General features: G+C 42.4%; 1 pseudogene; it reads right to left on the reverse strand.

The window, feature by feature from the left end:
• Positions 1 to 2,099: 2,099 nt before the first annotated feature.
• On the reverse strand, positions 2,100 to 2,217 carry LOC126202980 (5S ribosomal RNA; annotated as a pseudogene).
• Positions 2,218 to 24,082: the final 21,865 nt, after the last annotated feature.

Genomic DNA, 24,082 nt, shown 5'->3' on the forward strand with positions numbered 1-24,082 from the left:
GTGAAGTGAACCGATGCCGACTCAGGAAGATACACACGGTCAACAAAGAGAAGAACACCGATGGCGACTAATGAATTAACACTGTGGCAGAAGGACGAATTTTACGCCTAAGGTGAGAACTCTGAATAAATCAACAATGACGTAGAATTCAAAAATGTAATTAATCGGAATGGTAAATTATATTACAGGCATATTTCACGCAGCACTGAATTTGTCCCCATTCAAGCCTGTCAATACAGTCCGTAAAAAAGCCCTTCAAAATTTCTAAGTTACAGTTCCATGTCCGTAATTTTTCCTCTTTTCAAAAACCAATAAATTTAATTTTTTTTATTAATTTCGCCACAAGACGAATGTCAATAGGTAGGAGCGGAATTCGCATGTTGCATCCGGCGACGCGACAATCAAAATGCGGTTCAAATGGCTCTGAGCACTATGGGACTCAACTGCTGAGGTCATTAGTCCCCTAGAACTTAGAACTAGTTAAACCTAACTAACCTAAGGACATCACAAACATCCATGCCCGAGGCAGGATTCGAACCTGCGACCGTAGCGGTCTTGCGGCTCCAGACTGCAGCGCCTTTAACCGCACGGCCACTTCGGCCGGCTGACGCGGCAATCAATCACACCATTTGTTTTTAATATTTCGGTGCCTGGTCCATGTACCATGCAGCCAAGTAGTTGTTATATAACTGGAACATCAGGCAATTAAAATCTACTGGATAAAGAGGTCAAGTGTCAAAACAAACAAAAAAGAATGACGTAACCTAACTGGCGATGCACAACGCATTACGAAGGCAGTGCGGTAGATATTTTACGAGAAAAAGTCTTGTTCGTCTTCCGAAATTACTCGTTCCTTCGACTGCGCGACAAGGGCAAGGATATCGAGTTAGCCTGCATATTCCGTATCAGGTGAGACTTCTCACCTCTCATCCTTAATTTGAAATTTTTCTTACGCACCTGGCTGCTACTTCGATCTGAATAATCTTTTGCACACAGGCCGGTAACAGAGAATTCCGAGTTGAGCGCTCCATTAGCGGTATCGATTATCGCTCCGGCGTTGTGTCGATGTGCGGGTGCTGATTAACGGGACGCCTTTCCTTCCCTTTGTTCCACACTGGAGTGGACGATTCTCCGATGGCTGGTTTACCACCTCGGTCGCTCTTAGCCTCCCTGCCACAGAAACGCTTTCTCAGCGTGATGGGTTTGGGCTGGAAGTCGCAATTAACGAGGGAGAGCTTCTGACAAATTGTTGCCGCGCCGCCGGCTTAGCTTGGCAGGCTCTGCGAATCTGTGGCTGAACAGGCAAAGCGAAGCCAACTTGACGCTGAGCATTTTCCACTACCAAAAGTTTAGCCAGTTCCAGATGTTTGACAGCAAATTTCCTGCACCTGCTTAACGGAGAAGGTGTAATTAAGGTGAAGTCAGTTGCTGGCATATTTTAGTGTGTCGAATCTAGGACACTGAAGACACTCCATCGGATTGTCGGAAGCATGTTGACCCGTGGTAGTTGCTGGCACATTTCCTCTTACTCTGTCCTTGCCTGGCTCGGGGGAGCGTGTTTACCTTCAGCGCCTGCAGGAGACAGACGGTGCTTTCGCGGTGATCGGTCACGGCAAGACATGGCCTGGAGGCGCTAACCTGTCGTGTTAGTTCATGGTTGTGGCCGAGTGGGTAAGTTCTACTTGGCGCCTTCAGCTCGTACTTCCGGTGCCTTCCGTCTCCCCTTAAGCTGACTGTCAAAATCTCCCAAAATAACCAGTTTCTGAAATAAGCGATCTCCAGTTTTTTGTTGCCATTATTTCCAGCAATAGACGTAGACATCTAACGAGAACAGAAAAATTCTAAGGCCCCCCAGATTTCTGCAGTATAATTTTCGAGATGAAAACTAAACTCCGTCTGAACAGGCCTTGGACGTCCCAACGGTACCGACCGGCCGCAGTGTCATACTCAGCCTACAGTCGTCACTGGATGCGGATATGGAGGGGCATGTGGTCAGTACAGCGCTCTACCCACTGTAGGTCAGTTTACGAGACCGGAGCCGCTACTTCTCAATCAAGTAGCTCCTCAGTTTGCCTCACAAGGGCTGAGTGCACCCCGTTTGCCAACAGCGCTCGGCAGACCGGATGGTCACCCATCCAAGTGCTAGCCCATCCCGACAACGCTTAACTTCGGTGATCTGACGGGAACCGGTGTTACCACTGCGGCAAGGCCGCTGGCAAGTTTCAAGATGCTTTGAATCAAAGCATACAGTAAGATTGGTAAATAAAAGAAAACTTCTTGTTAGTCCATATACTGTCCGTTGCTTTTCCCGAAATATGATGAGGGGTTGAATACTATAAAAAATCAGAAATATCCTCCTATTGATTCTAATTTTTTGAAACTCTGCTCTATTGCAATCGAAGATCATACTACTATTTGGGCATTACTAATAGTCAGTGTTGAAAGATGAAAACTGGGGTTGGAGAACTCTTTTTGTCCTTTAAAGTTCTCCGTTTCCGAGGGCTACAAATAGGTAAAAGCATACTCTGCAGACACAAGCAGCAGACCAAGTACTTTCTACTTTAATTGTAAACAATAAGTGAATTCTTAAGTTTCTAATTTATTATTGTTGTCTTAATTTCATTTCCCTTTTATTATTTCACGTAAATGACAGAAAAAAAAAGATTTTCTGTGCAACTAAAAATGCTGTTTCAAAAAATTCAAATGAACAGTTAACATTATTTTACTTTTATTTGACAAGAGTTAAATTTTAGTAATGAATTAATACACTAGCCAATATTTATCGTCCAATATCTTCAGAAATACTCATTCTATGATGCGTGGCCTCGTTTCACCGGGAACAATATCATTTTAAGATGATACCAATCCTTCAAGAGTCACCGAATTTCCCATCAATGATAAATATTTTTGGGCTACAAATGAACAAGACTGGCACACACCTTCTGCTCTGCTCCCAAAAAATGAAAGGATCATTGCTTATTTAGGGGTAGGAAAGAACAACAGGTACATTATTTTCTCAGCAATGCTGTACAGATTCTTATGTCTTGTGTTTGTTCCTCGTTTCTGTCTGCAACGTTACTGAAATAGCCCTGTCCACTTTTCCTATTTTGTGTAGTAACCCAACATTTCAAAGTAATGAAAATTTTACGAATAAACATTTGTTTATTGATAAGGAAAAGTTTAATTTAAAACAAAAAATTTTATCGCTACTTCTCTGACATATTGATACAGCGCTTTTTTACCCTGTTATTAGTAAAAGATAAAAAAACTTGTTATACCAGGGACCAAATAAATACCGAAAAATATCGGTTATGCAGAACTAAAATCGCTTTTAGCCGTTCGGTTTTTTCCGACCCTAATTTGGAGATTCACATGACCACCTGATACCAATTCTAGACTTTCTATACAGTACCAGCGTACTCATTTAACGGGGTCACTAATATTTTGTCAGGAGAAATTACTTTCGCTGCTGTCCCACCCAGAGATGGAAGTTGAAAAACAAAAAATGTCGTACGACCAGAATCGAAATCAGAGATGCAGAAACAACTGAGGAGGTTTTTTGGCTTTGATTCGAATTCTTTTTAGGAGGAATACCAGAACCTTTGTAAGGATTACTAAGCGCAAGGCCCTGGGATATTTAATTTAAGATGCCTACGTACAGAGAGAGAGAAAGAGACAGAGAGAGAGAGAGAAAGAAAGGTAGAGGGAGAGAGACATTCAGCTTTGGGCTTTGCGTAAAACGCGACAGAAACATCGGGATAATCATGTGTCACACGACTGAAAAACACGACGCGGTTTGCGTGTTTCGCCCATGGGCCTCACTGTGGAATTAACTTCTTCCTTTTTTTTCTAAATTTAGTACACATCAGTTTGGCTTTGCAGGCCATTTGGTCAGTAAAAATTTATGTCGGCCGTACGTTTCTGTTCGCCACTCGGTAGTAGTTGTAGGGCGTACTCCAGCAGTAAACCAGTATTATCGGAATAAATTACGCGGGATAACATTCCACAGGGGCGGCGGAATGCAGCAAATTAATCCAGTGGTCGTCTGCAGTCTGCTGGGCTTAACTGGCCATGATTCAGTGGGCGGGCGCGCGCGTCCGTCACAAAACGCGATAAAACGCTAAGCGGATGTTTCGCCGAACATCACACACGGCATGTAAACACACGAGCGCAGCGCGGCGCTGCGGTCGCGTGCGGTTACTGCCCCAATTAGCGCAGAGCGCTGCTGCTGCGTTGTTTGTGGCCTGTTTTAATAAAAATATTTAGCTTCCAGCAAGCCACAACGCATAAAAGCTAGAATAGAACTGTGGGTTTGGATCGTTTCATTCGCATTACAACTCCTATAGTCACGGTGCCACGTATACAGAATGTATTGATAATGGAAGATTGGAACGACCGACTGGCTTTGATTTGGTGGAAGGTCAACTCGGGTCCTGAGGACATTTTGGAACACGTAAGGCAATACTGTAGCTATGACTTACTTACAAATAAGATCGAAGAAAGTTGTTGTTGTTTTGGTCTTCAGTCCTGAGACTGGTTTGATGCAGCTCTCCATGCTACTCTATCCTGTGCAAGCTTCTTCATCTCCCAGTACCTACTGCAGCCTACATCCTTCAGAATCTGCTTAGTGTATTCATCTCTTGGTCTCCCTCTACGATTTTTACCCTCCACGCGGCCTTCCAATACTAAATTGGTGATCCCTCGATGTCTCAGAACATGTCCTAAAAACCGATCCCTTCTTCTAGTCAAGTTGTGCCACAAGCTCCTCTTCTTCCCAGTTCTATTCAATACCTCCTCATTAGTTATGTGATCGATCCATCTAACCTTCAGCATTCTCCTGTAGCACCACATTTCGAAAGCTTCTATTCTCTTCTTGTCTAACCTATTTATCGTCCACGTTTCACTTCCATACATGGCTACACTCCATACAAATACTTTCAGAAATGACTTCCTGACACTTAAATCTATACTCGATGTTAACAAATTTCTCTTCTTCAGAAACGCTTTCCTTGCCATTGCCAGTCTACATTTTATATCCTCTCTACTTCGACCATCATCAGTTATTTTGCGCCCCAAATAGCAAAACTCCTTTACTTCTTTAAGTGTCTCACTTCCTAATCTAATTCCCTCAGCATCACCAGACTTAATTCGAATACATTCCATTATCCTCGTTTTCCTTTTGTTGATGTTCATCTAATATCCTCCTTTCAAGACACTATGCATTCCGTTCAACTGCTCTTCCAAGTCCCTTGCTGTATCTGACAGAATTAGAATGTCATCGGCGAACCTTAAAGTTTTTATTTCTTCTCCATGGATTTTAATACCTACTCCGAACTTTTCTTTTGTTTCCTTTATTGCTTGCTCAATATACAGATTGAATAACATCGGGGATAGGCTACAAACCTGTCTCACTCCCTTCCCAACCACTGCTTCCCTTTGATGTCCCTTGACCCTTATAACTGCCATCTGGTTTCTGTACAAATTGTAAATAGCCTTTCGCTCTCTGTATTTTACCCCTGCCACCTTCAGAATTTGAAAGAGAGTATTCCAGTCAACATTGTCAAAAGCTTTCTCTAAGTCTACAAATGCTAGAAACATAGCTTTGCCTTTCCTTAATCTTTCTTCTAAGATAAGTCGTAGGGTCAGTGTTGCCTCACGTGTTCCAACATTTCTACGGAATCCAAACTGATCTTCACCGAGTTCGGCTTCTACCAGTTTTTCCATTCGTCTGTAAAGAATTCGCGTTAGTATTTTGCAGCTGTGACTTATTAAACTGATAGTTCGGTAATTTTCACATCTGTCAACACCTGCTTTCTTTGAGATTGGAATTATTATATTCTTCTTAAAGTCTGAGGGAATTTCGCCTATCTCATACATCTTGCTCAGCAGATGGTAGAGTTTTGTCAGGACTGACTCTCCCAAGGCCGTCAGTAGTTCTAATGGAATGTTGTCTACTCCTGGGGCCTAGTTTCGACTTAGGTGTTTCAGTGCTCTGTCAAACTCTTCACGCAGTAACATATCTCCCATTTCACCTTCATCTACATCCTCTTCCATTTCCATAATATTGCCCTCAAGTACATCGCCCTTGTATAGACCCTCTATTTACTCCTTCCACCTTCCTCCTTTCCCTTCTTTGCTTAGAACTGGGTTTCCATCTGAGCTCTTGATATTCATACAAGAAAGACAAACCTATATTTATACCAATTGTAGATTTGGAAATCGTTTTTGTCAATGTTCACTAGAATACATTATTAAAAGTTCTAAAATTACTGTGGATAAAATAGAGTGAGTGAAAGGTTATCCACAATTTGCGCAGCAACCTCCATGCAATTATGTAACTCACAGGGAAGCAGTAGTTCAGACGGCACTAAAAGAGTGTGGTCGCGTAACCCCCTGTTATACATTCTATAGAGTTGATGTTGTGGTCTTCAGTGCAGAGACTGTTTTGATGCCGCTCTCCATGTTACTCTATCCTGTGCAAGCTTCTTCATCTCCCAGTACCTACTGCAACCTACATCCTTCTGAATCTGTTTACTGTATTCATCTCTTGGTCTCCCTCTACGATTTTTGCACCCCAAGCTTCCCTCCAGTACCAGATGCGTGATCCCTTCAGGTTTGACCGATGGCCCTAGCAGTCTGGTCCCTTCAATCCCACAAACCTTGAGGTCTCAGAATGTGTACTACACAGCGATACCTACGTTGAGCCCCAATTTTATTCAGTACCGCCTCATTAGCTACGTGCTTTACCCATCTAATTTCTAACATTCTTCTGTAGTACCACATTTCGATAGCTTCTATTCTCTTCTTGTCCAAACTATTTACCGTCCATGTTTCACTTCCATATATGTCTACACTCCATACAAATACTTTCAGAAACGACTTCCTGACACTTAACTCTATACTCGATGTTAACAAATTTCTTTTCTTCAGAAACGCTTTCCTTGCCAGTCTACATTTTATATCCTCTCTACTTCGACCATCATCAGTTATCTTGCTCCCCAAATAGCAAAACTAATATACTACTTTAAGCGTCTCAATGTTCAAATGTGTGTGAAATCTTATGGGACTTAACTGCTAAGGTCATCAGTCCCTAAGCTTACACACTACTTAACCTAAATCATCCTAAGGACGAACACACACACCCATGCCCGAGGGAGGACTCGTACCTCCGCCGGGACCAGCCGCACAGTCAAAAAAAATGGTTCAAATGGCTCTGAGCACTATGGGACTCAACTGCTGAGGTCATTAGTCCCCTAGAACTTAGAACTAGTTAAACCTAACTAACCTAAGGACATCACAAACATCCATGCCCGAGGCAGGATTCGAACCTGCGACCGTAGCGGTCCTGCGGTTCCAGACTGCAGCGCCTTTAACCGCACGGCCACTTCGGCCGGCCCAGCCGCACAGTCCATGACTGCAGCGCCCCAGACCGCTCGGCTAATCCCGCGCGGCTTTAAGTGTCTCATTTCAATATGTAATTTCATCAGCATTATCAGAACAACGACCAACAGCACGCACACTACAAGTTGCTGTTGTTGGAGAAAAAAACGTGAGTCTATGACTGTTGTATCAGTCAGTCTCTGGTTTGTGCTTGTTTCCTGCAGATGTCTTTTTATTGCACCAGGCCAGGGTTATTGCCTGTAATGTGGACTGATTTCCTTTTACAGAACATTAACAATCAAATAGGGCAAGTGATGCAGTTAATGTATTTTTCTCTTCGAGTATTGTGTAATTATATTAGTGTACAACAAAACATCGTTTTTTTCTTGTACAGGGTGTCCCAGAGGGTATGATCAGGGACATAACAGGAATATGAGCACTTCTCCATCAGCGATAATGCGAAACATATCTCTGGACAAGTGCTCATAACTCATAAGGTATACACATTAGAGTCCATGTTTACCAACGGTTTTTTCTTGTTTTGGTCCTTAGTACCTCCTCTCAAAATATGGAAAGCAAAGAAATTGCAGTAAAAGAGATTTGTTTCACACTATCAAAAATGAAGAAGTGCTCATAGCCCTTAAGGCAGGGCCGGCCAGAAATTCTGCACGCGTGCGGTGCTCCTGCACGCGTGCAACTGCCGGATCACAGCGTGCACGCCGCAGCCGTCAGCGTTCATGTAGTGCATGTTTCTACGCACAGATGTCGCTTTATCCTCTTGCTGAGATACTCTGTACCGGCACATTCTAGTGCTCTTTCCACAGCTTGCAAGCCAACCATGGGAAGGTATTTCGCGTATTAAACATTTAAAATACTGTCATAGTTTACTCATTGAGACATGTACTTTTTTGTTAACAGTTTAACCCAGTAAGACATGTAATACAGTTAACAACCGTGGGTTTTTATTACGGAAGCTTGACTGACGGCAGGTAAATACGCGTAATGTTTTTGAGCTAGTATTTAAGAAAGAGAGCACTTAACGACTTCCAACGAATCTTATTCATGATTTCAAATAACATTAAACTAGTGCATGGTTTCCTATAACTAATTCTCGGTGCCCTCAGTTACACCCACATAATTTCTCTCTCACTGACCTTTGAACAGAATGATAACCTCAGACCTCTCGATGATCACCTGTTATTTCAATACCATTATTGCTATATCTTTCATCAGTTACGTCTGAAACCTGCATAATAACCGACAGTTAGATGAATGTTATGTTTTATCAACTTCAGCTGAGCGTAGCCCGTCACACATTTAAAAAAAAAAAAAAAAAAACCTAGATGTAAGTATACATTCAAACAATCGGTTTAATGACCAATTTTCCTCTTGCTTGTACCACATAAACAGGGAAGTGGAGCCGCCGCCGTTCATTTAGGACACATGTCTAATAACAGATGTCGCTGTCGCTCCCTGTCGCACATGTGCAGCACTTCCGCACGTCTGCACACTGTGCAGCGGTTGGCCGGCCCTGCCTTAAGGTAAGCAATTTAGAACCCGTATTTAATAGACTCTTTTGATTCTAACGATCGTTTCTGTCATCTCACTAAATACGACCATTCCTCCCGGGACGCGCATTTTACTAAAAGGGTATATGTAACTGTGTTATTTCTTATTTTCAGTTAAGTACAGGGTGTGAAGTTGTGGCCAGCGTAGCTCTTAGGATTCGCCATCAGAGCAGGGGAACTTTATTCTCGCGGTGACTTGACCTGTTCATACGTGTTCATATACTAAATTCAGAGCCCCATTAACGAATATTGTGCAGCAACGTGAGCAATATAAAGGGATTTTTTTATGTTAGGCCACTATTAGTGCTGGTTCACCTGAACGAAAGAAAGTTTTTCAACTTATTTACAGTAGTTTTGGAAACTGATGGTTGAAGTTCTTTCAGATAAAGTCAGCCATTCACTAGAATACAACAGTTCAAATGGTCTCATAAAAATATTTGTAGGAAAAGAAGGTGGCGGACAGAATGAGTGGAAGAATCCTGAGGAAACGTAATTATTCATGAAAGCAGTAACTTCAGAATATTCGTTAGACCTATTCTTGAGTGATGTTCGTCAGTCAGTATTGACGACTGCAGTTCTTCCCACGCTCGATAAGCCAATGCAACAGGGAAGTAAGGATCAGATATGGTACCACAAGTATCCGCGGCCACGCACCGTAAGATGGCTTGTTGTGTGTACTTGCATATGTCACAAATTTTTTTCTGCACATTCTCTACAACTTTAATCATAGCTTTACTCCAACTCAACTTATGGTCTGTGGCGGAAGTAACTCTGCTGTCCTCCTCGTCAGTTCCAGTCCCGAACGGTGCGTGGGAGAGTGACAATAAACTTTCGAATGTGGTCTAATTTCTCTGATTTTTCTCATCGTAGTCGTTTCGAGACACGTCTCTTGGAGGAAGCGGAATGTTGCCCGACTCTTCTTCGAAAGTAGGCTCCCGGAATTTTAACAGTAACCTTCTCCTCAAATGGCTCTAAGCACTGTGAGACTCTAAGCAATATGGGACTTAACATCTGAGGTCATCGGTCCCCTAGACTGAAACCTAACTAACCCAAGGACATCACACACATCCGTGCCCGAGGCAGGATTCGAACCTACGACCGTAGTAGCAGCGCGGTTCCAGACTGAAGCGCCTAGAACCGTTCGGCCACAGCGGCCTGCACAGTAACCTTCTCCGTGATAAACAAAGCCTCTCTTGCAGCTGATATTGTGGAGCATCTCCGTAATGCTCCCGTCGCAATTAAATGATCCTGTGAGGTAACGGACCGTTTTCGTTGGTTCCTCACTTTCTTGCTTTCGCTACTGCCTTTATCCCACATTGTGCGCAGGGTCGGCAGGATTAAGTACGGATTTGGCATGGTGAATTTGAAGGGGTGGCCGGATGCCCTTCCTGCCACCACCCCATACCCCCCCCCCCCTCCCCCCGCTCTCTGCGTCTAGTGTAAATCGTAAAGTAGTGTGAATGTGTTTCAAATGTCTGCGAGTCGTGGAACTGAGGCGGGACGTAGGGACCTGCCCGGTATTCACCTAGTAGGATGTGGGAAACCACCTAAAAACCACATGCAGGCTGGCCGGCACACCGGCCGCCGTCGTTAATCCGCCGGGCAGATTCGATCCGATCTCGGCTATCCTGGCGGGTCCTCGTTGGTTCCTCACTATCTTCTATTAAATGAAAATGTCGTGTGACTAGGGCCTCCCGTCCGGTAGACCGTTCGCCGGGTGCAAGTCTTTCGAGTTGACGCCACTTCGGCGACTTGCGCATCGATGGGGATGAAATGATGATGATTAGGACAACACAACACTCAGTCCCTGAGCGGAGAAAATCTCCGACCCAGCCGGGAATCGAACCCGGGTCCTTATAATTGACATTTTGTCACGCTGACCACTCAGCTACCGGGGGCGGACAACTATCTGCTATTAATCCTACTAGATAAAGATCACAGACTGATGAACATACTCAATAATCGGTCGACAAGTGTTTTGCAAACCACTTCTTTCTTGTCGAACTCCATTTCCCTAAGATTCTTTCAACGAATCTCGGCGTGCCGTCTAGTTTCCATAGGATTTGTTTTGTATGCTCCTTCCACTTCAGATCATCCTGGACAGTTTCTCATAAGTATTTTTTTTGTTACTGTTCCCACAGATTTTTTCAGCAATAGCGTAATCGGTTAGTAATGGCTCTCTTCAGATATCTACACGCAATTCGTTACATTTGTTTACTTCAGGGTCAACTGCCAGACCCTGCACCAATCATCGATCCTTTACAGATCTTTCTGCATTTATCTTGAGCCTTCTGGCGTTACAACCTTCCTATAAACAATATTCTGCAAGTTGGAAAGCGCAGTGTCGGAAGTCAGTAATTGGCAATGAAACTAGAGAATCTGGGAAAGGGAAATGCAAAATCTCAGTCTAGATATAGTGGGGATCAACGAAGTGTAGTGCAAAGAAAACGACGATCTGTGAGCACAGCAATATTTAATATCAACAGCAGCAACAAAATGGTGTGGCGAGAGTAGGATTCGTCACAATAGGAAGACTGGTGAGAGAATCTGTTACTGTGAACAGTTTAGTGGTAGGGGTATTCTCACGAAATCGACACAGCCAACCCCAAAAAATGGTTCAAATGGCTCTGAGCACTATGCGACTTAACTGCTGCGGTCATCAGTCCCCTAGAACTTAGAACTACTTAAACCTAACTAACCTAAGGACATCACACACATCCATACCCGAAGCAGGATTCGAACCTGCGACCGTAGCGGTCGCGCGGTTCCAAGCTGTAGCGCCTAGAACCGCTCGACCATTCTGGCCGGCAGCCAACCCCAACTACAGTAGTTCCGGTATACATATCGACGTTACATGCAAAGGGAAGAGAAAGAGCACGCGTATCAACATATGAAATGTGTAATTTTGTGTGTGAAGGGACATGAAAATCTAATAATCATAGGCGACTGGAACGCTGTAATAAGGGCGGTAATGGAAGACAGAGTTACGGGAGATTGTGGGCTCGATAGTAGAAACGAGAGAGGAGAAATATTAACAGTGCTCTACAATAAATTTCATCTAGTTAGACGATAATGAATAAAATAAGTTCAGTTGTAGAGGAGTTGATATCTCTATTGGTTAACAGGGGAAGAGCTGCAACTGATCGACGAAAGAAGAGAGAACAAAACTGTTCAGAGAAAGATAGGAACACAGCAACGTAAGTAACACTGGAACGAAATTAATAGGCAGTGAAGGGCAACCAAGGAAGCACGAGTGCAGGAAAAATGAGACGAAATCGAAAAGGAAATGATCATCGGAAGAACTGATTCAGCATACAGAAAAGTCAAAACAATCTTAAGTGAAATTAAAATTCAGGGGAAATTCACTCTAAAAAGCAGAGACAGAGCAGATAGATAGAAAGAATAGGCTACACTGAAGGCCTGTCCGTGGTAGAAAACATTGGAGTCGATGTGGAACACACAGCGAGTCCATTATTGTGCTGTGAGTTGAAAAGAGCTTTGGAAGACATGGGATCGAATGAGGCAGGACGGATAAATAGCATTCCTTCTGAATCTCGAAAATGACTAGGTGAAGTGGAAACCCGGATACACACCATCAGACTTTCGGAAAATATCATCCACATAATTCCGAAGACAGCAAGGGTGAATATGTGCGAGAACTACCGTAGAATCAGATCAAGATTTCTCACAAGTCTTGTTCTGATATTATCAAGAATAACACACAAAATGCCTCCCTGGTGCCTTCCGCTTTCCCAAATCCGAATAGCTTGTCATGTTACAGATCCTCAGTTTTGTTTCTGTTCTTTCGTACAGTATTCTAGTAAGCAACTTACGTGCTGTGAACCTGACTGTACATCTCTCTTCTTGCTATCCTATTATCTCCTAGTATTAATTAAGAGTCTGATAACGGCCACTTTGACCGAATCTGTCGCACTTTATACCTTCTTGGACGGCTAATAAAGGAATTCCACAGTTGCAGCGTAATAGGTCGTAACGGCTTAAAGCAATAATCGAGACTTGACGGGCCGCTTTCGCTCGCTGGGTCCCCCAGGAGTATGGCCAATTAAAATTTCATCGCGCAGCTCGTCTGCCCAGGCGCGCACAACGCCGGCAGTCAATTCATTATTCAGCGTCCGCCGAGTATCGCCCTCTTCGCAGCAGATGGGAGTCCAAGTTTCTTCTCTACCGACAGCAGCTCCTAACTCAAATATTGCTCTTGTCTGATGGAGGCGCCAGAGCCTCCGTACATAAATAATGCTTATAGAAACAACAAAATTTCTGATGTAATGAGACACTGTTTTCTCTGTGTGATTGTGCTGCATAGATTCTAATAACATAATCTCTATCCAGTTCATGTTAGTGAAAAAAAAAATATTCACAGGTCGAGCAACAGTATTTCGCAATATACTGAAGAAGATGCTGAAGAAAATCTTAGAGTGTTGTTCCACTTTCGGAAAGTCGTACAGCAGTGAATCTGCGAGGCATGGATTTGATGAGTCCTTAATTATTTATTGTATACTATCTGTACCCGACCACGCCTTTCTGTGACTCAGTCTGTTTAAATAGAAAAGAAAGAAAACAGAAAGCACATGTTATTCATGTGCATCCGAATTGAATATACGTCTTAATCTCCTTCCCTTCCCTAGCTATGTCTATCTCCTACTCCCCCTTTCTTAGTCCATCTCTTCCTCCTTCTCCCTGTCACTGTACACCATCTCTTCCCACTTTCTCCGTCCATTTTGTCCTCCCCTCTCCGTCTCCTCTCATCCCCTCTCTCAGTCCGTCTCTCCCCTTTCTCTGTCCACCTTCTTATACCCTCCACTCTCTCTCTCTCTCTCTCTCTCTCTCTCTCTCTCCATCTGCACCTGCCTCCTCTCTCTGTCTTCTCCTTCCCGTTTACTACGTCCATTTCCTCCCACCCCTCTGTCCATTGCCCACTCCCCTAATCTCCGACCTTGAACTTGCTTATTGCTATCGCAAATTCGTCCTGTAGCAGTAATAGTAAAAGTAACATTCTAATCATAACCGAATAATCCGTAAGTACAACTTTTCTGTTTTCTAACAACATTTCACTATCGTACGTATTATATATACACTTTTCTGTTTTCTAACAAGATTTCACTATCGTACCTTTTATATATACATTTATATATTAAAAAGTATGTAACCCGTATGTCTCCAAACGTATACAGGGTGGTCCATTGATAGTGACTGGGCCAAATATCTCACAAAATAGGCATCAAACGAAAAAACTACAAAGAACGAAACTCGTCTAGCTTGAACGAGGAAACCAGATGGCGCTATGGTTGGCCCGCTAGATGGCGCTGCCATAGGTCAAACGGATATCAACTGCGTTTTTTTAACACAGGAACCCCCATTTTTATTACATATTCGCGTAGTACGTAAAGAAATATGAATGTTTTAGTTGGACCACTTTTATCGCTTTGTGATAGATGGCGCTGTAATAATCACAAACGTATAAGTACGTGGTATCACGTAACATTCCGCCAGTGCGGACGGTATTTGCCTCGTGATACATTGCCCGTGTTAAAATGGACCGTTTACCAATTGAGAAAAAGGTCTATATCGTGTTGATGTATGCTATTGTGATCAAAATGCTCAACGGTCGTGTGCTATGTATGCTGCTCGGTATCCTGGACGACATCATCCAAGTGTCCGGACCGTTCGCCGGATAGTTACGTTATTTAAAGTAACAGGAAGTGTTCAGCCACATGTGAAACATCAGCCACGACCTGCAACAAATGATGATGCCCAAGCAGGTGTTTTGGCTGCTGTCGCGGCTAATCCGCACATCAGTAGCAGACAAATTGCGCGAGAATCGGGAATCTCAAAAACGCCGCTGTTGAGAATGCTACATCAACATCGATTGCACCTGTACCATATTTCTGTGCACCAGGAACTGCATGGCGTCGACTTTGAACGTCGTGTACAGTTCTGCCACTGGGCACAAGAGAAATTACGGGACGATGCCAAATTTTTTGCACGCGTTCTATTTAGCGACGAAGCGTCATTCACCAACAGCGGTGACGTAAACCGGCATCATATGTACTATTGGGCAACGGAAAATCCACGATGGCTGCGACAAATGGAGCATCAGCGACCTTGGCGGGTTAATGTATGGTGCCTCATTATGGGAGGAAGGATAATTGGCCCCGATTTTATCGATGGAAATCTAAATGGTGCAATGTATGCTGATTTCCTACGAAGTGTTCTACCGATGTTACAAGATGTTCACTGAATGACAGAATGGCGATGTACTTCCAACATGATGGATGTCCGGCACATAGCTCGCGTGCGGTTGAAGCGGTATTGAATAACATATTTCATGACAGGAGGATTGGTCGTCGAAGCACCACACCATGGCCCGCACGTTCACCGTATCTGACGTCCCCGGATTTCTTTATGTGGGGAAGGTTGAAGGATATTTGCTATCGTGATCCACCGACAACGTCTGACAACATACGTCAGCGCATCGTCAATGCATATGCGAACATTAGGGAAGGCGAACTACTCGCTATTGAGACATCAATTTGAGCATTTACTGCATTAATTTGGTATTTACAGGTCATCACGCTGTAACAGTATGCGTTCTGAGAAATGATAAGTTCACAAAGGTAAATGTATCACATTGAAACAACCGAAATAAGATGTTCAACGTATCTACGTTCTTTATTTTAATTTAAAAAACCTACCTGTTACCAACTGTTCGACTAAAATTGTGAGCCATATGTTTGTGACTATTAAAGCGCCATCTATCACAAAGCGAAAAAAGTGGTCCAACTAAAACATTCATATTTCTTTACGTACTACACGAATATGTAATAAAAAATGGGGGTTTCTATTTTTAATTAATGCAGTTGATCTCCGTTTGACCTATGGCAGCGCCGTCTAGCGGGCCAACCACAGCGCCACCTGGTTTCCCCCTTCAAGCTAGACAAGTTTAGTTCTTTGTAGTTTTTTTGTTTGACGCTTATTTCGTGAGATATTTGGCCCAGTTATGATCAATGGACCACCCTGTATATGCGAATTGAATATACGTCTTAATCTCCTTCCCTTCCCTATCTCTGTCTATCTCCCACTTCCCCTTTCATAGTCCATCGCCTCCTCCTTCTCCCTCTCACTGTCCACCATCTCTTCCCATTTTCTCCGTCCATTTTCTCCTTCCCCTCTCCGTCTCCTCCCACCCCCTCTTACAGTCCGTCTCTCCCCTTTCTCTTTCCAGCTTCTTCTATCCTTCTCTCTCTCTCTCTCTCTCTCTCTCTCTCTCACTCTCCCTCTCCCCCCATCTGCACCTGTCGCCTCTCTCTGTCTGTCTTCTCCTTCCCGTTTTCTACGTCCACTTCCTCCCACCCCTCTGTCCATTGCAGGCCGCTGTGGCCGAGCGGGTCTAGGCGTTACAGTCTGGAACAGCGGGACCGCTACGGTCGCAGGTTCGAATCCTGCCTCGGGCATGGATGTGTGTGATGTCCTTAGTTTAGTTAGGTTTAAGTAGTTCTAAGTTCTAGGGGACTGATGACCTCAGATGTTAAGTCCCATAGTGCTCAGATCTATTTGAACCTCTGTCCATTGCCCATTCGCCCTTCTCTCTAACTCTGAACTTGCTTATCGCAAATACATCCTGTAGTAGTAGCAGCATTATGATCATAGACCAATAACCCGTAAGCACAACTTTTCTGTTTTCTAAAAGCGTTTCACTATCGTACGTTTTATATATACATTTATATACTAAAAAGTATGTAACTCATATGTATCTAAACGTATATTACAGTAACACGTAAATATTTTAAGTATATGGAAAGGTACGTTATGAATTTTTAGCAACAATGTTTTGAATTTTTATATATTGAAGAATAAGGTACATAAAAACACGCCTATATTAGAATTCAATGTTGTGTCGAAATTTCAAAGCAATCACGTAAGAGCTTCCAGAGATAAACTATTTTGAAAGAACCAACATTTACTATTGCATTGCCTGTGTTATTCCGGATTACGAAGCACTGCGGCGACTACAGCTGTCGTGAAATACATGAAATATATTCGCAGTTCCGAATATGGTCTACCATTAGCTGTATAAAGGAATTACGACAGTGAAAACTTGTGCCAGATCGGGACTCGAACCCGAATTTCCGGCCTTTGTTATTCCGAATTACGGTGCCAAGTTCCTTCGAAGTGCAATGTCGTATCTATCCTCCGACACCGGGCAAGCGACTTTCAAGTAAAATGTGACCCCTGTACGGGAATATATGTAATCGAAGCACGAGTACAGGTTGTAGACACATGGTAAGTGACATGTCGAAGTTTGCGTCTGGCTGTGAGCCAAGTGGTAGGGCGACCGCTCGCGATAAGTGGGAAATCGGGGTCTGACGCTCGGTCCGGCGCAAATTTCCGTTGTCGTCATCCCATTATGCAGCCGATAGTAGCCCATATTCGCATCTGCGAATACATTTATGTAAACATTTACAATTTTACAATTTCTTCCCTTTTATTACGTATACATTACCAGATCGCATTCCAGTAGCTATATAAAAACACTTGAGTATTAGAATGCAATATTGCCTCAGAATTTCGAAGCAATCACTCAAGAACTTTCCGAGGTACACAGTTTTGACAAACGAGCATTTACGTGTTTATTTATATAGACATTCCATTCTCTGTCCTCCCCTACGGTTTTTGCCCTGTACAGATCCCAATTACAAGGGGTCGTATTTACTGGTGTTTTAACACATGTCATGTCAGCTTGTATCTCCTTCTTGCCAATGTTTTTCCATGTCCCTTTTGCCTCCGATTCTGTGTAGAACCACCTCTTATCTTACCACATGACATAATTTTCAATATTCTTCCTTAGCACCACATCTCAACTCTTCTATTGTATTCTTTTGCAATTTTCCCTTCAGCACAATGCTATGCTCCAATCGTACATTCTCTGAAATTTTGTCCTCAATTTAAGACCAATGTTTGATCCTACAACAATTCTTTTGAGCAGGAATGCTATCTTTTCGTTGTGCTAATCCGCTTTTTTATCCTCCTTGCTTTGTTCGTCATGCGAAGTTTTGATTCCAAGCTAGCAGAATTCCTTGTCTTCTTCTACTTCGTGGACGCCAACTGTGAAGCTAAGTTTATAGCAAATCTCATTTCTGCTACTCCTCATTTATTTCGCCTTTCTTCGGTTTACTCTCAGTCCACAGCATGTGCTCATTAGACTGTTCTTTCCATTCAACGGGTCTTACAATTGTTTTCATTTTCACTTGGAAAAGTAACATCGGCAAATCTTATCATTGATATCCTTGCATCCTGTATTTTAATCTCACTCACAAAACTGTCTTTTATTTATGTCATTGCTTCTTAGATGTATAAATTGAACAGTAGGGACGAGATATTAAATCCTGGTCTTACACCGTATCCATTGCGAGATCTTTGTTCTTGATCCTCCAGTCTTATTTTTCCCTGTGGGTTCTTTTACAAGCTTGTAACACCATAGTTCTACTGCTTTACTGATTTATTTTGCATTTTTGCTTTATTTAATGTTACATAGTTGAGTTTCTGTAAATGTTGTTGGATTGAATCAATACCATGACAGTGTTTATCCTTTTCTGTTAAAAAGTTAGATGTCTTTTAGAGTATAGGAAGTGTAGTCCCTCTAATATATACAATATGAGCAAATGATATGTTTTGTCTTTCTCATATAATCTCTTTGGTTATCTTTGAGGATGAATAATTTTGTTTAAATGATTTTTATAGAAATGTCAATATGTGCAAAGGTTCTGTTTTATTAAAAATGTTTGTTTACTGTTATGTAAACTGCCGACCTTCACTTAGGGTTCTTAGTTATTTTGTATGTAAAAGGTGTTGTGGTTCCCCTTTGGAACGGAACTGTGTAGCGCGCGCAAATTGTGGTTGGCATACGTAGAAAAGGTGGAACAAAGTCAGTCGGGGATGAGCTACCAAACTATCAACTGCTCATGTAAAAGTTATGTATTGAACTGGTTCCGAAAGAGGCTTTTCCAATGCCTCGGATGGATAGATAAAGAGCTGGAACTATTCTGGAATTGGTATCTATCATCGCCACCAAGAAATGACAGAGTCCAGCAATTCTACCTGCGAATCCACCTACTAACATGCATTTGCCACCACGTTGCGCAATCACTAGAAAGGAACCAAGAATTGTAAATATGTGAAGTGAAGGTTCAGCTCATTGGATGTTTTAGTGTGCGCAAATATAAGGTACTTATACTCGAACTCTTATACCTACCTTGATTTTTTATCCCTCTGTCACATTTCCACGTAGGGTCCTTCCCATGCTAAAGTGATTACCGAGTGCCCTTATTGAAAGAACATTAAAGCCTAGTGTTTTAACTAATTAATGCTTCTTGAACATAGTAAAAAGAAAGTTAAAGTTAATGTGGCAAGAGAGTGAGCTAAAGTACACGGTGCTTGCTGAAAATAATTTTTCTATTAAAACTGCTTATTAATATGTTGCAGCCAATTTCAGAATTAAAAGTTCTTAAAACTGAGGATTGTAAAGTTTCGCTTAGTAAATTATCACATTGCTGCTTGTTGCAAATCGCAAAAGGTGAGCCAGTTTCTTACAGATATGTCAAGCTGTGTTCTACTGCAGTAAGAGTTGAGAACTAATACCTTGTTTCTTTAGTGTACTGAAAATGTGTTAGTATGCTCTGCTACAGTGGTCAAGATTAAGGGACCCCCCTCCACTAAAAAGTAGTTCAAATGCACGAAGTTACTTAATTATAGCAAGTTTCAATTACTCTTCCTATTCAGGTGAACTTTTGTACAATATTGGACTCCCCTTGTGTAGTAAAAGCGTATATTAATAGCGTAACAGGACCAACAGTTTGTCTATTGTGCTCATGCTAGATAACGATTAATAGAAAGACCACTATTTATGAAAACAATGATTTCTTTATTCAAAAGACAGTGAGAAGTAACCTGTTAGTGAATTCCATTTAAATTTCATTCTAAATAGAAAAGTATTTAGCTGAGAGAAACTTAACCAATGACCAGTACATAATTTTGCAGTGAACAACATTTACAATTTTTTGTCAGACAGGAGAATGTTTGAAAAGTACTACTGAACCTATGTCCAATTTATGATTCTACGGTGAATATTAATATTAATGTTATAAAGACCATCCAGTTTGAATAAGCCCTGAAAGTAATAGTGTGTATTGTTATCTGTTATATTTTTGCAAATAGTTGGTTCTGCTCTGTCAGCCCCAACCTTACCGTGAACATATGCAGGTGTCAAGAGTTCATTGCAGTCGCGTGTGGCAAAATATAGGTTGTGTTTATTCGTTAAAGTTACTCATACCTACTTTCTTAAACAAGAATGTTAATCATTCTTATGCCTAAATAGGCTGACGACCGTTTTTTTTTTTATTCTTTGAACAGTGTGGATAAGCAAATTATTGTTTGTTACTGTTTGAATATTTACGTAATTCTGACTTTCACTTCCGATAAGTCACCTGCTTTAGGTACAACACGGTCAACATAACAAAATTCCTCTCAGAGGGTAACACTGCTCTGTTGCTTTATACCATAATTGCTTTAACAAGATAGTTTTATTTCACGACCTGTCTCCAACTTTAAGGTTATGGTGTAGCAGCAGCGGACGGTAGTGTTATAAGCTGTATAGCAGAAGACTTCCCTTACACCCATTTTCCAGAGAATTTCGAACATCTTAAAGCGTTTTATGTTGCCGAACAGTTTTTAGATCGTCAAGGCCTATAAACAAACGTACAACAATGCCATCTGGCACAAGATGTTTGAAATCCTCCGGCGAATAGACATACACTATGAGAAAAGAGGAACAATAAAAAATTTGCATAGGAACAAAGAACAACCAATAAAAATGATAGACGAACAGAGACATGCTCGGATTAAGAAGGTCGTGAGGCAGGATGATGTCTTTCTCGTCTCACAATGAACTGAAGATATCGATAACGCAGTGCAATAAATAAAGAAACATTGAACAGTGAGTCCAAATATAGGGTGGAAGAATACAACTGATAATATTCGTAGACGACACAGCAGCCTTCTAGCAAGATGGGGGGAAATTATAGGACATGTTGAATGGAATGGAGCGTCGAATATGTATTGAATGTAATGAGGAGTAACAGAAGTGAGATTAGTGATAAACTGAATGTCAGAATTGTGGACGATTTGTATAGGAAGTGAAAGAATTGTACTGCCTTGAAACCAAAATAACGCATGACGAACGAGACAAAGCATTGTTCGCAGGTTTTTCTCTCTCTTTCTCTTTCCATAGTCGTTTAGTCGATTCCAACTCTCCGTGGCCCCATGCATGATGTTCGCAAATTTATTCTGTTCTATCTCCAGAAGACTTCCCACTCTGAAATCCATTACTTCTGTCACGCCATCAGTCCATCTCGTCCTCAATCGCTTCTTCTCCTTGTGTCTTGAATCTCTCTCAGCGTTAAGGTCTCCCAGCGAATCACGTCTTCGTTATGTGCTCAAGTAGGACTGTTGTCGTTTCAGTATAAGACCTTAGAAGCAGCAGTACTGATTTAGTTACCGTAATACCAACCTATTCATTCTTTTTGCACTCCATGATACTCTATAGGAGATTAATCCAACACCACAATTCTCCGAGGTCCAGCCTCTCATACGGTTCAGGTCCAAGAAACGTACGTCACAGTTGGATAGATCTTGTTAAAGTTGTGTGTCTACCCGTAGAACTATTTCAAAATTGGACACTCACTTTTCAACAACAAACAAGCCTCTCTTGATTCTGTGCCTGCAGTCACCGTCAGTGAAAATTTGGAAAGCACGATGGTTGAAAAGAGAAACTACTTCCCTTGTTTCTCCTCGTACCTGCCATGAAGTGGTACAGGTAGTTGCTATGATTTTCGTTTACTAGTATCAAATAAAGGGCTTAATTTGAGATGGTCGTTTTTGAGAATCTAAGGCTGGAATACTGCCCTGTAGGGAAGTGAATCATTGTGATGAAATTGGAAAGAAAGATGATCAAAGCGCTTGAAATGTTACAGAAGGACACTGAAAATGAAGTGCACTGATGAGAAATGACCTTCTTCGCAGAATTAGCAGAAAACGAATGTTCTAGGAACACTAAATAGAAGAAGGCTCAGTAATGATGGAACATGTGTTCAAGAACTCCCCTAATAACTCCGATGGTGTTAGAGGGAGTAGTAGTCGGCAAAAGTTGTTGGGGAAGGCTGAGATTGGAATATAGAACAAATAACTGAGTACGTTGGATGTAAGTGCTATTCGGTGATAGAGAGACTCGCATGCTTCAAACCACCTGTATTCAGATAATTGATGATCCAATAAAAGTTGCACACTAGTGGGCCTACAGGCATGACCCTTTTGGAGTCGCTACCAAGAACCAGAAATTCAGCTATTGCGTTGTGATGTTGATTGAGTACTATGAATCTACATGCATATAAACCCATCAAGCACAAAATTAACTATCTCGCTTTACTAAAAATCTAAACGCATCACGACAGCAGCTACAAAGCGCTACAAACTGGACTCTACAAACTTATTGACGGAAGTGCCATCAATAGACATTTATTCAGCGTCTACATCTACATGTGAGCGCCGAAAGCTACCGTATGTTGTGTAGCGGAGGGTACCTTGTACCACTACTAGTCATATCCTTTTCCTGTTCCACTCACAAGCGGAGAGAGGGAAAAACCACTATCTATACGCATCGTACGAGCCTTAATTTCTCTTATTCTGCCTTCGCGGAACTTTTGTGACATGTACGTCAATGGCAATTGAATCTTTCTGCAGTCGACTTCAAATACCCTTCCTCTCAATTTTCTCAGTAGTGTTCCAGAACGTCTTCTTGCCTCCTGGGTTTCCCATTTCAGTTCACGAAGCATCTTTGTAACTCTTGCGCGATGATCGAATCTACCAGTAACAAATCAAGCAACGCGCCTGTGGTTTTCTCGATACCTTCCTTTAATTCGACGAGGAGGGGATCCCGAATACTCGATCAGTACTCACGAATAAATCACACTGGTGGAGGAGGAGGAGATTAGCGTTTAAGGTCCCGTCGACAACGAGGTCATTAGAGACGGAGCACAAGCTCGGATTAGGGAGCGATGGGGAAGGAAATCGGCCGTGCCCTTTCGAAGGAACCATCCCGGAATTTGCCTGAAGTGATCTAGGGAAATCACGGAAAACCTAAATCAGGATGGCCGGACGCGGGATTGAACCGTCGTCCTCCCGAATGCGAGTCCAGTGTGACCACACTGGTATCCTATAAGCAGTTTCTTATACAGATAAACCCCAGTTTCCTAAAATTCCCTTAACAAACCAAAGTCGGCAGTTCGCCTTTCCTACTACTGTCCTTGCGTGCTCGTCCCATTTCCTATCGGTTTGAAACGTTACGTCTACATAATTCAAGTGACTGTGTCAGGTAGCACACTGATAATTCTGTAAGGAATATTAAGGTATTGTTTCTTCTATTCATCTGCATAACTTACGTTTTATCTACATTTAGAGCAAGTTGCAATTCATCTACATCTGCATCTACATTTATACTCCGCAAGCCACCCAACGGTGTGTGGCGGAGGGCACTTTACGTGCCACTGTCATTACCTCCCTTTCCTGTTCCAGTCGCGTATGGTTCGCGAGAAGAACGACTGTCTGAAAGCCTCCGTGCGCGCTCTAATCTCTCTAATTTTACATTCGTGATCTCCTCGGGAGGTATAAATAGGGGGAAGCAATGTATTCGATAACTCATCCAGAAACGCACCCTCTCGAAACCTGGCGAGCAAGCTTCACCGCGATGCAGAGCGCCTCTCTTGCAGAGTCTGCCACTTGAGTTTGTTAAACATCTCCGTAACGCTATCACGGTTAACAAACAACCCTGTGACGAAACGCGCCGCTCTTCTTTGGATCTTCTCTATCTCCTCCGTCAACCCGATCTGGTACGGATCCCACACTGATGAGCAATACTCAAGTATAGGGCGAATGAGTGTTTTGTAAGCCACCTCCTTTGTTGATGGACTACATTTTCTAAGGACTCTCCCAATGAATCTCAACCTGGTACCCGCCTTACCAAAAATTAATTTTATATGATCATTCCACTTCAAATCGTTCCGCAC

This window comes from Schistocerca nitens, chromosome 1 (genome assembly GCF_023898315.1).
Source record: "Schistocerca nitens isolate TAMUIC-IGC-003100 chromosome 1, iqSchNite1.1, whole genome shotgun sequence".
In the NCBI taxonomy this organism is placed as follows: domain Eukaryota; kingdom Metazoa; phylum Arthropoda; class Insecta; order Orthoptera; family Acrididae; genus Schistocerca; species Schistocerca nitens.